Source organism: Nannospalax galili, unplaced genomic scaffold (assembly GCF_000622305.1).
Source record: "Nannospalax galili isolate Female #2095 unplaced genomic scaffold, S.galili_v1.0 scaffold140, whole genome shotgun sequence".
Classification (NCBI taxonomy): Eukaryota; Metazoa; Chordata; class Mammalia; order Rodentia; family Spalacidae; genus Nannospalax; species Nannospalax galili.
This window is the reverse complement of record NW_008352267.1, coordinates 9,991,180-10,005,265: the sequence shown is the minus strand read 5'-3', so window position 1 is coordinate 10,005,265 and position 14,086 is coordinate 9,991,180. Positions and strand designations below refer to the sequence as shown.

General features: G+C 43.1%; 1 pseudogene; it reads left to right on the top strand.

Moving 5' to 3' along the window:
• Positions 1–13,521, top strand: part of LOC103746851 — a 44,035-nt pseudogene extending 30,514 nt beyond the window's left edge.
• The last annotated feature ends 565 nt before the right edge of the window (positions 13,522–14,086 follow it).

Here is a 14,086-nt window from a genome sequence, read left to right as displayed (position 1 = left end):
TCAAGGGCTGGCCCATGGTGAGTTTGTCTGAGTCTTTTACCACGGATGTTATTGCCACCATAATCCTCAAGCATGGGGGCCAGCCAGAGGCCACATTGTCCAGTTTTTTTGAGAGATAAGCCACTGGCCTTTTCTAGGGTCCCAGGGTCTGAATAAGAACTCCTTTTGCCATTTCTTTATGCTTATCTACATATAAGATGAAAGGTTTTGTCAAGTCTGGCAATCCTAGCACCTGAGCTGTCAGTAGCGCTCTTTTTATTTTGTCAAAAGCTCTCTGGTGTTCATCAGCCCAGATGAAAGGCATTTCATTCTTTGTTAAAGGGTATAGAGGAGCCGCTATCTCGGCGAAGCTGGTATCCATAGTCTACAGAATCCTGTGCTTCCCAAGAACTCTCTGAGTCCTCTGGCTGAAGTTGGTGGGGGAATAGAGGCTACCGCCTGCTTTCTACTTTCCGTTAACCATCGTTGTCCTCCCTCTAGCTGGTACCCCAAGTAGTTTACCTGCTGTAGGCAAATTTGGGCCTTCTTTGCTGAGGCTCGGTATCCAAGTTCCCACAGTCTCAATAGGAGAGACTCCTTACCTTGCAAACAGCTTGCTTCTGTCTCAGCCGCTAAGAGGAGGTCATCTATATACTGGAGGAGTATAATCTGTGGGTTTCTTACCTAAAAGTTAGCCAGGTCATGATGTAGAGCTTTATCAAACAGATTAGGGGAGTTTTTGAATCCTTGGGGAAGTCGCATCCAGGTTAGTTGTCCCGATATTCCAGCTTCAGAGTCTTTCTATTTAAAAGCGAAGATGGGCTGGCTAACCAGGCTCAGCCTTAGGCAGAAGAACGCATCCTTCAGGTCAAGTACCGTATACCACCTGTGACTGGAAGGTAAAGAACTCAGGAGATTATAGGGATTAGGAACAGTGGGATGGATATCTTCTATCCTCTGATTGACTTCTCTTAAGTCTTGAACTGGCCGATAGTCATTTGTTCCTGGCTTTTTTACAGGGAGCAGCGGGGTGTTCCAAGGGGATTGGCAGGGGTGAAGTATGCCCATTTGCAAAAGTCTTTGAATGTGGGCTCTAATTCCCTCTCGGGCCTCTTTGCTCATAGGGTATTGTTTAATTAAAACCGGAGTTGCAGATGGTTTTAGTGTGACCACTATTGGAGGCTGGTTACATGCTAGTCCTGGGCCTCTTGTCTCGGCCCATGCTGAGGGGATTTTACTTAGCCAATCAGATATACCAGGAGTTTTTGTTACCGGTCCCTCATATAACCCGATGTTTATCTTCCAGCCGCAGGGTTAACACCTGTAGTGGAGCTCCATCTTTTTCTTTTATAGTAGCTTCCTTTCCTGTGAAGTGGATGTGGGCTCCCAGTTTAGAGAGTGAATCTCTCCCAAGAAGGGGATATGGACAGTCGGGGACCAGTAAGAATGAGCGGGAGACACATCCTGTACTAAGGTCCACTTTTCTTTCTGTGGTCCATCTGTATGTTTTCCCTCTGGTAGCCCCTTGGACCCAGGCTGTTTTGGAACTTATGGGTCCCTCGGTTGTTGTCAGTGTTGTCGAGTGTTGAGCTCCTGTGTCTACCATGAAGGTAGTCAATTGCCCCCCATCTTTAAAGTTACCCTGGACTCAGGGGGGAGCTCCTGGCCCCGACTCCCCTAATCCCCTAGAGTCAGGACTGGGGTTGTCTTCTTTTGAAGCCTATTTAACTTTTTTGGACATTTTCAAGCCCAATGTTCTCTCTCTTTGTAATAGGCACACTGGTCTTTATCCACTCGGGGCCTTCTTTTGTCTCCCAGGTCCCTACCTGGTCCTGGTCCTGTTCCCTGAACTACTGTGGCCAAAATTTGACTTAATTCTTTATTTCTCTTTTTTTTTCTCTAGCTTTTCTCTTTTTCTCTCTCTTATCCTCTCTAGCTTCCTGCTCTTTTCTGATTCTGTCCTCTCTTTTCTCTAAAGTTTCTCGCTTGTTATAGATTCTCTCAGTACCCCTGAAGGCCCTCCAGCCGTTGGAGCTTACCACGAATGTCAGGAGCTGATTGTCCTATAAAGGCCATAATAAGATCTGCCTGATGCTCCTGGGCTGTGGGGTCAAAAGGGGTGTACATCCGATATCCCTCTATCAGGCGCTCTAAGAACCCTGCGGGGGTTTTATTTTCCCCCTGGGTTATAGCACGCACCTTTGTCAAATTGGTTGGGCACCTTTTGGCCCCTTTGAGACCTGTTAACAGAGTCTGGCGATAAAGATGGAGACGCTCCCTATGGTTTCAGGGTCCCAGTTGGGTCTGGTCAGAGGAAATCCTGCGTCTATTTCATTTGGGAGTTGAGTGGGTCTCCCATCCTGCCTGGGGACATTTTTCCAGGCCTCCAGGATGACTCGCTGTCTTTCCTCTATAGTTAAAAGTGCCCGGAGGAGTTGTTGGCAATCCTCCCAGGTGGGTTGGTGGGTAAGGAGAATAGACTCTATTAAAGCAGTTAGAGCCTGAGGATCCTGGGAAAAAGAGGGGTTATGAGTCTTCCAATTATACAAGTCAGAGGATGAAAAAGGCCAGTACTGGATCTGATCCCCTACAGTTCGAAGGGGAAAAACCTGGGCAGTCCAGGTTCCATCAGAGGGGCCCCCTCTATCCCTCCTTAAGCGGAGTCTGTTAGATAGAGGAGGGGATTTTTCAGGTTCAGTGGAATCAGGAGAGGGATAAGGTAGATCTTGGGATGGAGGTGCCTACGCAGGTGGATAGGGAGGTGGAGGATCAAGGAGGGCTAGGGAGGCTTGGTCCTCAGGGAGGACTGGCTTTTGCTTCTTCTCAGGGGAGGACTGAAGGGGCAGGAGGGAGGAAGTGAGACTCAGGGGAGCAGAAGGGGTAGAGGGCCCTTGGTCAGTCTCTCCAGTTCCCCTAGGAGGTAAGAACGGCCGTGCCCAGGATGTGGGGTTCTGGGCCAAATCTTCCCAGGTGACTATGTAGGCCACCTGGTCCAGATGTCCATGTGGTCCTGGGTGGAAAATGTATTCCTTAACCTGCAAGATAGTAGCAAGGTCAAAAGTCCCATCCCTTGGCCATCCTTTCTCAAAAGAGGGCCATACAGAGGAACAGAGACTCTGCCACTTCTTCTTTTGGACCTCCAGTGATAAGTTATGGGCCCGTTCCACAACCTCCTTCCAGTGTTCTAGAGTTAAGCTTAAAGGGGTAGTTAATGAGTGACCCATGGTGGAGACAAGAAAGATATGTAGATGCCACTCCAAACAATAATGACCAGTGAGTGTGTTTGTGGACGAGTTCCTATTGTTGCCCAGTTTTTCTTCTGTGGGGGAAGTGAATTTATCTGGGATTCACGTCTGGGACCCCCTTTTCCTTTCATGGGAGTCTTTTAGTGGTGAGCACCCTGTGGCTCTTACTTGCTCGACCCGTGCCCATGGGGCTTTTTCAGTGGCCACAAAGAGATGGAGAAGAAAAGGGAGATACAGAAAAACTGTCCTGTCTCCACCCGTGCAGGCAGTCGGGGTCCGCTAAGAGGGCTAAGAGCCTTTGGCTTACATCAGGGAGTGGCCCTGACCAGAAAACCTCTGCTCTTTCGCCTTTAACGGTCCCTCGTGAAGACTTGGGCCAAGAATGAAAGGAAAGAGAAAAAGGAAGGGAAGGCTTAAAATAGAGAGCGTAGAGAAAAATATAAAACCAGACCTTTCTCTTTTAAGATATTAACACACCATCAAACATGCACACACACCACATTAAATCACATTCGTATGGACCGGTCCTTCTTACACCCAGACAGACACTACACTCACCACTTTTACCTTCAGGATTCTCAAGTACAAACACAGACAAACAGACAAACACACACACACAAAATCCTCAGCGTGCCTTTTGACTCAAAACTGAAAGTACAGACCTGGAGGGGAGTAGCCAAGCCAATCTCCCTTCTTCTCCCGGGAAGAGGAAAGCTACGCTGTCCTCCCCACTCCAGATCACTGTGGTCATAAAGATCAGAGTGTTGGAACCAGGGGTCCCTGGGCACGTCTGCCACTCCCGCTGATTCCCAGAATACAGACTTACAGGTCCTGTACAGGCACAAATGTTCAGACGGAACATTCCCAGAACAGGAAATGACTGACAGACAATAAGACCAAGACAAACCACAAGACGTCTGTCCTTACCTCCTGCTGATCTGAGGAAATGGGTCTGGGGGCCCCCAAATGTTGGGCCCCCAGTCTGGGGTACCCAATGTCCACGGAAGGTCCCACCCCAATGACTCAGTCCCAAGACCAGGAGATGCAACAAGCAAGAGGATTTAATCGTTTGCGCAAACGGGCTTCTGCCTCACTCAGAGAGAAAGCAGCATCAGCCCTGAACTCAGCTTACTGGCTATTTTTAAAGGCAAAAACCACAAACCAAAACCAGCAGCAGTGGGAAGGGGCCGGCAGCAGTGGGAAGGGGGAAGTTTCGGGTGATTTTCAACTTGTGCAAGGAGCATGAAAAGGTATGTTCTTTCTGGGCAGTTAGATTTTTCATTTTACTTCCTTGTACTTTCTTTTGCCTGGGGGACTTGGTTTGAATCCACTTTGATCTGGGGGGGGGCTTTTATTTGATTCCATCAGCAGGAGTTGGGTATTGCTGTGACAGACCTCACCACTGTGTTTGGGGGAGGACTGTGGAAGCATTTGGGACTTTGGCTGGACAAACCATTGAGTGCTTAGAATTTGCTATGGATCTTGGAACAGTTATATTGAAAGAGTTGTGGAGTATGGAAGCCTGGCTAGTGGAGCTTCAAAGGGAACTATCAGGGCTATTCGTGTGATATTTTGAATTTAGAATCTGTGGCTTCTGGTTGACTGGGACTGAAGAATCAGCTATGATTAAGAAGAGACCAAAGCCTGAAGTAAAACCTTTAGTTTACTGGGACAGCTGATGTGGGTTAGCTGGGACTGAAGATTCAGCTCTAAATAACAAGAGACCAGCATCACTGTGGTGAAATCTTCTGGGATGTATTTCCTCAGGGTTAATGCACTGAGGGGACCTGAGCCTGCAACTGAAGCTGAATGCAGGACTTGGTAATGTGTAAGCATCTCCTCCATGGTTCTGATGTTGAAAGCATGAGGGGTCATAAAGAGCAGCTGGGGATTGGCTCACTGACATACCAGGAAAAGCCATTTGTGAAAGTGCAGCCTCAGTTGTAATGAAGACCCCGGGACTGAGAATCTGAGGTGTGACACCCCGAGAAGGCAGAATAAATTATTGTTGAGGGTGAAGTTTCAATTTCAGTGGAGACCCCAGGTTTCAGAGATGCCAGGAGTATGGGACAACCACCAAGGGCAGCAGCAGAGGTGGAATGGAGCTGACCTGGGTCTGTAGGATGAGGTGTATGAGCTATGGGAGGCAGAGTCAGAGAAGTAGAGCTGCCAAAACCCTTTGGAGCCCAGAAGATCATGAGTGAATCCCAGGTGTCCAGCCTTGAACTACTTTGCTGGACATTGGTTTTTCATAGGTGTGCCCGATTCATCCCTTTTAAATAAGAAAATACTTGTTTTGGAATTTTAAGGAGCCCACAGTTAAGAGACTACGAACTTTTAGGAGTTTGGATTTTTTTAAGGACTGTGGGGATTTTAAAGTTGTACTGTTTCACGTTGTGATATTAAAGTTGTGTCTTGGGGACAAGAAATTGAAAGGTTATGGTTTAATAGAGCTGTGTTTGTGTGTCAAGTTGACAAGGGGTCAATTGTGATGGATAGCTTTAGTGTCAACTTGACACATCTGGGTTGAGGGAGCCTCAACTGTGGAATTTGCCTCCATTGGACTGGCCTGTGGCCATTTCTATGGGACATCATCTCGATTTAGTAATGTGGGAGGGCCTAGCCCACTGTTGGTGGTACCACCCATGGGCAGGTGGGCTTATGGTATATAAGAAAGCAGGCTGAGCAAGGGCCAAAGGAGTAAACCAGTAAGCAATATTCCTCCATGGCCTGTATTTCAGCTCCTGCCTCTAGGTCCCTGCCCTAAATTCCTATGTTGGGCTCACTGATGAGCTATGATTTGGGAGATGTAAGACAAATAAATCCTTTCCTCCTGAGGTTGATAATGGTCAGAATGTTTTGTCACAGCAATGGAGAAACCAAATAGGCCACCTTTGATGCAGATGCCTTCTTCTCATGGCAAAGCCTCTGTCCTCACTGTGTCCTCTGAATTAAAGGACATATTCCTTGCCTGTTGCAGGTCTGGCTCTGGTTCTTATTTCTTAACTTTAAACTACTTTCTTTTCTGCTCTCCTAAATCTAGCACTGGTCATATTAAGATTGTGGCTCTCAAATTTTAGACCAATTAGCAAACCTTCAGTAAAGTCAATGGTCCAGAGAGGAAAGGAGCCCTGTCTGGAAAAGGCCAATCCAGCCAATGCTTTTTTCCCTTGACTCATGTCAACACTTAGAGCCCTTTCTCAGACTCTACTCTGGGTGGTGACAACACATGGCTGTGACCACAGCCAAAGAATTAGGACCTCTTAGAACAGTAGCTATTCTTACACTGTTTAAATTAATATTAGCCTCCCCTCTTTGGAGTTTCCTGGCCCTCTGGTGAGTGTCCCTTATTATGTGACCTCTTTGCTTGAATCATTTGTGGAGTTCAGGAGTCATTTCCTGTGGATTTGCATTTTCCGTCCTGCCTGTGTACATTTTCACACATTTTCAAATAGTCAATTTCAGACAAAATTTCTATACCTCCCTCAACCTAGAAATAAAACCCCAGATTGACAATAAAAAACTGGTCACTGTTTTGTCCTTCCTGGTCACTGACCTAGACCAGAGACTACCTGGGTATCCCCTGAGATTGTTTAGGCACTGACTTCCTTATATGAAGGTAATCAATCTCCTCTTCCACCAATTTTGGAATCTACTGGACCCAGGTCTTATCTGTTCAGTAAAGCATTGCTCTAAACACCTGCTCCTGTTTTCTGTCTCAGGTTATGGTGTGCTCGAGAACAGCATCTCTGAGACACTGGTAAGTCATTCCTCTTATAGGCTCAAAAAGACTGCCGTGCTTTTTGAGGTCATCCTCCAGCATCTGAGTAAGACTAAGCCCCAGAGACAAAGGAGGCAAAAAGTGAACTCTACCATCTCCTTCCAGGCCAATCCAACAGAAATGTGGGACTGTCAGGGAAGACAATGAGAGTGTACAGGAAGAAGGTATTTTTTCTAGGCTGTAGCTTTGCCCAACGGGATCAAGCCTTCAAATCTGGGCCCTGATTAAGGGTAATTCACATATTTTATAGCATTATATACACATGAGCATTATACTATTCAAAAGTATCACAGTATGGTTCCATTTCTCAAAACAGTTTAAAAGTATCCAAAGAAGGGCAGGAAATTGCAGGTGCTTTACACAGCTGTCTGAGGCTGAGGGTATGACGTTCCCATGCTTAGCTAGGTGTGCCAGCATCCTAACCACAAACTTTTCAGCTGAACTCTTCTGACAGAGATAGTGAATACAAGGATTAAAATCTATATTTTTCTTATATATTCATTTGATACTGCATCAACATAATCAATTACACACACACACACAGGCATAGGCATAGGCATGTGTGAAATATACATGGAATACAGATACGATTTGCCTTATTGGTGATATGATAGGGATTGTGTAGTTTTATAACAGCCACTGGAACAGTGGAAAAGAGAACATGGAACTGACAGCAGTTTACTCCCTGAATTTGGATATCTCAGTTGTAATAATTTAGTGCTGTAAAATGAAGTTCCCTAGAAAATCAGTGGAATTGAGTCCATGTTGTAAGGCTGGAGTTTGTTCATGAAGACGCAAAGGCAGCAGGCATTTGTGTAGCCCTTGCCTTCTAGGTAAAGCAGCAGGATATTAAAAGGGAGGCAAACAGCATGATGTTCTAAATGGTGATAAACTACAGGATGTTCTAAGCAGAGGTAAAACATTTTATCCTTTACAAATTCTCCTTAAGCTCAGGAAGTAAACAATAGCCCCAGGAAGTTCCTGAAGTTGGTCAGATTCACTAGATTTCTCTCTGCTAAAGCATATATTTGCCTTAAGCAACACTGAGAAATACTCTCAGACAAGCTGAGCTGCATAGAAGATACAAAGAGTAGCTGAACTTCCTGAAGAGGCTCAGAACAACTTAGCCAACTAGAAGGGGCATTCCCCCAACCTATTGTGCTGCTGTTGTGCTGCCTGCCGGTTGAGAAGTACTTTCTAAGTTTCCTGCTTTTGTGTCCTGCCACCCATATTGGAGTGGGCTTTTAGAGATACAGCTGTCTTTGAGTCATTTCTGCTCCTGTGAGTAACTGCTCATCCATACCTGTGTAAGTAACTGCCCAAAATCTCATTGGTTCTCCAAGTTGAACTCTGGTCTGTCCTTGGTTCCTTATGTGGGATATATAAACTCTGCTCACATGTCCTTTGGAATAGTGTCACAAAACACAGACACATATGCCCTTCCAGATCTCTGTGTATTTTGTTTATCTGTTGCAAAGTGGTGTTCAATTTGACATTGGGTTTTCCTCCCTCTATTAATACTCTCTATAAGTGTATTCACAAATATGTCTTCTAGAGGACTCTAAATCCTACCAATTTGATCATGAGGATAAGCAATCAAAAGTCCACTCCTTATCAAATTGACACTGAAAATCAACTTACATCATGCTTAATTTCCAAATCAAGGCAGTCACAAAGTCCTATCTATACATTGCATTAATAACCATGTATAAGCTATGACACATAGTCTTCCTTCCAGTTAAATAGGGAAATCCCTTGGGGAATGATTTGTTTTTTAAATAGTCCATAACTTAACTGTGAATACATAGATTTAATAATGCTTAAAGTGAAGATATTAATTCAGTTGTTGATATGACATTGCAATGGAATAGGAGTGGGAAGAAAACATGGTTATTCACTTAAAATACATGTCCATAAATAGGAAAAATATATTCTTAACAAAATAGGAAAGAAGCACACATAGAAATTTTCATTTCTGTAAATGATCACATGACCATAGATTGTACCTCTATCTTCTTTTATTACCTATCCCATATTCGCTCCCCACTCAGCCAACATATCAGCAAGTCTTAGATTTATATCTGATTTATATCATTTGTACATGGTATGAGCCAGTTTAAGTTGTTGTCATTTCTATTGACCTCAATGATAGCCCATGTTATCATTAAATGAAAACCTGAAGGTCTTTCTACACCCCAGACAGTCTTCCTTAACTCAGTTCTAGAGTAGTTGTCCCATTTCTCCATTGTAGTACAGATCACTTACCTGTGTTAAAACTAACTCCTTTCTTAGTCTGTTGACTGGGAGACATAAGAAACAAAGTTAGCTTCTGGATCAAAGTCGTTCAAGATGGTAGAAGCATTCTCTCCCCTGGAAACCAAACTTCTAGGCCAAAAGAGAATAAGGTATTGTAAACTGGAAGCAATTTTTTCTCTAGTGGCCCAACAAGCTATTTCTTGTTTACATGTGTGTATTCGTGGTCCTAATAATCCTGACTATAGGATACCATCATGTTTTTAATACTAATAAGAGCTTAGCCAACCTTCTAGAGAACCTTGCCCAGCCTAAGATGCTGACACAAAGTTGGTACCACAGCTCCAACTTCAAATTACTGTTTCACAGTCTTAACCAACCAACTGCTTAAGGATGATGGGGAACATATGATCAATGAATTCCATTACTGTGAGTCTACTGATTCACTTCTTTGGCTTGAAGTGAATTCCTTAATGAAAAACAATACTCTATGGGATATCATTGTGCTCTATTGTGTAAGTCCATGAATAGCAATCTTCTGCACAAGCATGCCAAGCAGAAAAGGAAAATCCATACCCAGAATGAGTGCATATTTCTGTAAAGACAAAGTGTTATCATTTCTAAGATGGAATTGGTACAATATAACCAACTTGCAATCTAGTCATTGGATGATCATCCCAGGGAATGGTATTATATTAGAATTCAGTAACTGCTGCTGTAATAATATGCCACTAAACAGCAGTTGTAGCCAGTTCAACAGAGTGAATGTTGCAGACTCCATGCTTACCTTTCATCCCTGCAACCACATTCACTTTGCCTATTGGCCAATCAAACATGAGCAAGGATGTTGGAGAAAGAGACTGAATAGTATCCACAGAATCATATTTGGAATTCTATATACTTGATAATTGAAGTCTTCTTCTGAAACCAGTTTTCCTGAGAGTTTTCATGGGACATGGTATTTTCAGATCGTTTGCCCACTTGGAACGATATATCAATATTTTTGAATTCTCCAATAATATCACCCTCCAGGTACTTGATTGGCTACAAGATATGAGTCATTTTAAAATTGACTGTATGACAATTTATTGTTCCTTATGCAAAATGTACACCCAGGGGCACTGGCTGAAGTTCTTTCCATTTTGAAGAGTTTGTTGCACTGGTGTTCTCTTGGGATCTCTTGGGAAGCTGTTCATTTCCAGGTGGTGTACTCATAGTATACAGAACCATTTGAAAACCACATCATGTCTTCTCTTCTTCAGTCAAGTGGTCATCACACACAACACGTGAGGTCTTAGATGAAGGTATTCATCTTTCTTTACTTCCTGACTACAGAAACAAATTGCTCAGCCACCATAGTCTTTCCTGCACGCTTTCCTGCACCCTTTCTTAAGAACATGAGGCCCTAAAATTCTTGTTCTCTTTTGTTGTTCTTATGTATTTTTTCAGCATTGAGGAAACTACCTAATACAATCACTAACTGTAAAGTCAAATTCACTGCTTGAAAGCACACGTGGTATCTGGTTCCCGCCTCTCACTGTCCTTATGACAACCCAAGGTAAGAATTCTCCAAAACTGCCATTTGGAAAATCCTAAAGAGTTTATTGGATTTGCTAATTGGGCTTGGGGTGCTGGTTTACTTACAGAAGAGTGGGCACCCCACCCCCATTCATGGCTGTGCTGGAAAGTCCACACCCAAACATAAATCCCGTGGCATCCTGACAGCCACACAAAGTGGACAGAGTCTTGCCTCATGGCTTTCTTGGCTTATATATTATTAGGCCCTCACCTTGAAGTAGTTAAGGTCAACTGATTGGGTGGAGAGGTATGGCCTTCCGTTTGTTTGACTCCTTCTGCAGAGTGTAGGAAGGAGGTGGGACTATATCTTGCCATCATACTGGAGGGAGGAATTTTCCGGTTACATTAAGTATTGTAGTGAAAATTGATATTGCATTTACAAATGATTCTTTAATTATTAAGAGGATGACAAATTATTTTTTAGAATTCCACAAACATTTATATTATATTAATATAATAGCCAATATTTGATAATATATTTTCACTAAAAAAAGTTATTTTAGCATGGTAGTTTAAAATATGCTACTGGACTCTGTTTTCTCTTATAATAGCATATTAACATGGATATTTCAAATTATCGTACACTGTTGAATGTGCAATGACATATTGTGAGATTTCTGAATTAATTGTTTTCTAGCAAATCAAAAATTTCTGTCATTATGTGCTTGTAAATTTAAACTTGCATACGAGTTATATTTTAAAAAACGTGTTTTGGTTTACTCACCTGAAATTTATTTTCATCCAGTTTTATATGGACAGCTAACATATTTAAATAATTTTTATCTATTCATTCATCTTTCAAAATTTGGATTTCTTTTTTTCAATATTCTTTTTTATTGGGCTTTGTAACTTCATACAAGAACTCTCAACAAATTTACACCCCTTCCTCCATTTATGCCACCCCATTCCCTCAGCAGACCTCATGGATTCTGCCATACATATTGAGTCCTATCCATTCAGGTATTTGTACTCAAATGTCCTTCAGTGTAAATTCATTCACTGGAGTCTAATCAGCCCATTTACAGATCTTGTGTAAAGCACACTCTCCCTCACTCAGCAACAATCAAACTCCAATAGTTCTCAGTCTAGTGCCAGCTCACCACCTATTTCTCTTCTCCCCTTTGGGCCCTTGTTTAATTGAGATGGCATGGGTCTTGTGCTCAATGTCACCATTGCCACAAGATCACATGTGCAAGCTTCCAGTGACCTGAAAGCCTCTGGTTCCCTGTATTCATAAACTCTAGCTCTTACAATCTTTTCACCTCCTCTTCTACAATGGTCCTTATGCATGAGTGGATGAGGTTCCATATAAGAATCTTGTCCATACTCTGCACTCTCTTGTTCTTTAATACTTGGCCAGTTGTGGTCTTCTGGGTGTATCATATTCTGTTGTATAAGGAAGCTTTACTGGTGAAAATTGAGAGGTGCACTAGTTTTCTCTCTATACCTTGTACTGCTGTGGTCCAATCATCTTTAGTTTTAGAGGTTCAACTTTAGATGTGTCACTTAGTATTGAGCATCTCTCAGAGGTATGCTCTAAGTGTTTGACCAGTTGTGCAATTCTACAGTAGCCTCCATCTATTGCAAAAATAAGCTTCTTTGATGAGTGATCAATGATATGCTTGTTTGTAAATATAAGGAGCCATATTTAGCATGTAGTAGGAAATGTCATTGTCTATGGATATGGAAGAGATGGGGTTTTCTCTAGGATCTATGGTCTCTACTGCTATGTATATTTGGTTGAGTTTATAGTGCCTCCCATGAATTTCCTTCCATTGACAGGGCTTTAAGTCCAATTAGATAGCTGTTGATTGTCCCCCAGATAGTAGTGCCCCTACTGCACCAATAGTGGTAGTTTCCCATGCTGGTGATTATGGTTATTAGGCTTTAGGGATGGATTGGATCACTAATTGATTTTTTTTTCTCTTGGTCATCTTCATATCATCTACCATTATGATAGCCAAACTTCAGTTAAAGGGCTTCCAGGGCAGTTCCTGCTCCATTGATTCAATTCTTGTATCTGAATTATATCTTGTCTTCAGCAGTAGGGTCTTATATATAAGTTCTGGGAGATAACAATGAGGTTTAGCAATAGTTGTGTCATGTTGGTAGTCTCCTGGACCACCTTCACCAACCACTAAATAGCAGGTCTCTTCTATATGGTACTGTGTTCCTTGCCAAGCAGCTCCTAGGTATACATAGACATTAATGTTCAGGCACTGTATGTGCATTTCTCATGGGGTTTCCAGAGCACCACATTTCCCACTAGTTATCCTAGCTCCCGAGGATTCATTCATTGCTACTCTTTTGTCCCATCTGGCCTCTTTCCTCCCTCACTAGTCCCAGTACCACCATTATCACTGTTTCGCTAAATTTTTCCCTTTTCACTGGGAGACTCACCCCCACTCAAGGTCTCCAGTCCTACAAGGATTGACAAACTGACATAAGACATTCTATTTGGGTTTTGCAGAGTTTATATGACATTTGAGGGGGGTGACTTACAAAAACATGGATTCTTATAGGCTTTTCCTTTTCCATATTTGAAAGGCACACACCATCCACATCCTGCCCACAGACTTCCTCACACGCTGTTCACCCATGCTTGTTATGGTGGCGGCTCCATCCCTTGCTCTCAGTAGGCTCTGCTTCACCCTTGCTCGCCCTGCATCAACTCCAGCTTTTTGAAGGAGCTTTTGGGTTACAGTCGCTACCTTCCCCCCAATAATACCTCCCACCATCCTAGGTCTCCTGACTTCCCTGCCAAAACCATTGCCTTTGCATGTCTGTCCCTCATCTTCTCCAGGCAGAACACTCCATTTTCCCCACTTCCCCCCTGATAATATCTATTCCCTACTATTCCCCTTTCACGTTCTTTCTTTTCCTTTACCACTGTGTATCCTTTTCCTTTTCCTGGCTCCTGGTGTTACATGAGAGTTTATATACTCACCTATAAGGGACTGGAGCTACAATGCACAACTGAGGGAGAACATACATTGCTTGCTTTGCTACATTTGTGTTACTTTACTTAGTATGACACTATGAAGTTCCACCAGTTTATCTTCAAATTTCTTATATTACTGCAGAATATAACTCCTATTTGTAGCATTTTCATTATCCATTTATCATTTGGGGACATTTAGGTCATTTCCATTTCTCAGATATTGTGATGAGAGTAGCAACAGACATGGATGTACAGGTATCTCTACAGCATGATGAGTCCTTTGAGTATATGCCAAAGAGTGGCATAGCC